This window comes from Hemiscyllium ocellatum, chromosome 5 (assembly GCF_020745735.1).
Source record: "Hemiscyllium ocellatum isolate sHemOce1 chromosome 5, sHemOce1.pat.X.cur, whole genome shotgun sequence".
Taxonomy (NCBI): Eukaryota; Metazoa; Chordata; class Chondrichthyes; order Orectolobiformes; family Hemiscylliidae; genus Hemiscyllium; species Hemiscyllium ocellatum.
The window spans coordinates 49350529-49351658 of NC_083405.1; the positions used below are offsets into that span (position 1 = coordinate 49350529).

At 38.1% G+C, this 1130-nt stretch overlaps 1 non-coding gene across 1 annotated transcript; it reads left to right on the forward strand.

Annotated features, from left to right (window-relative positions):
* Positions 1–830: 830 nt before the first annotated feature.
* On the forward strand, positions 831–903 carry trnam-cau (transfer RNA methionine (anticodon CAU)). The gene has a single exon. It is a non-coding gene; the product is annotated as a tRNA-Met (tRNA).
* Positions 904–1130: the final 227 nt, after the last annotated feature.

The following is a 1130-nucleotide window of genomic DNA, read 5'->3' on the forward strand; positions in this document are numbered from 1 at the left end:
TATTTTTGTTAATGTAGATAAATTGGATAAATACGTGGATAGGAAAGGTTTTGAAGAAAATGGGCCAAGTGCAGGGAAACGGAGATGGCATAGATGGACATTTTGATTGGCGTGAACCGGTTTGGGCCAACAGGCCTGTCTACATGCTGTAGGGCTACATGACTTTAAGACTCTGCCAGGAAATTGAAGAAGAGAGTTTGAGAATTTCAGTTTGCGTGTTTGGAAATATGAGCAAACATTTCATCCATGGAGATATAAGGTAACAGTAGATATTAGATGGATAGAAGACTTAGTAATGCATAAAATGGGAGGTTTGAAACTTATATCACAATGAAAACGGACCCTGATGTTACTCCTGGATTCAGTTTGAGTCAACAATTTGACATGTAATACAATGCCTTTAAAACCCCAAGCATTTCTCTGGAAGTTTTACAGTCTAAAAAACGCTCATCCCATTTAAAGCTTTACATGTACTTCATGTTATAAATAATTCAGGAAGTTTTTATTTAGCAATTGATTATGAGATGGCATTCTACTTTTTCTCTACATTGTCTGGCAACAAATTATACCACAAAATGCTCATGGCTTTCTTTGTATATTAAATTATTTTAAAATATTAAACTATGTATCATCATGATCCAATCTATTGCAAAATATGAATAACACCATGCTATTGTATTCAATTTAAATTTAGTGGTGAAGATTATTTATAATCATTATAATTATACAATTCATTAAATTGTCTGAAATACTTAAATGAAGTGATACTTTAAATTGTACCAAAAATAAAAAAAAAAGTTGGTGTCCTTTTCAAAACTATTGGTCGGCAGGCCTTCTTAGCGCAGTAGGCAGCGTGTCAGTCTCATAATCTGAAGGTCCTGAGTTCAATCCTCAGAGGAGGCAAGTCCTGGGCCTTGGCCACCTTATGCATTACTGCCTCACTGCGCCAGAGATCCGGGTTCAATTCCCGCCTCAGGCACGTTCTCCCTCTGTCTGCGTGGGGTTCCTACCATAGATGTGTGGGGTCAGGTGAATTGGCCATGCTAAATTGCCCGTAGTGTTAGGTAAGGGGTAAATGTATGGGTGGGTTGTGCTTCGGCAGGTTGGTGTGGACTTGTTGGTCCGAAGGA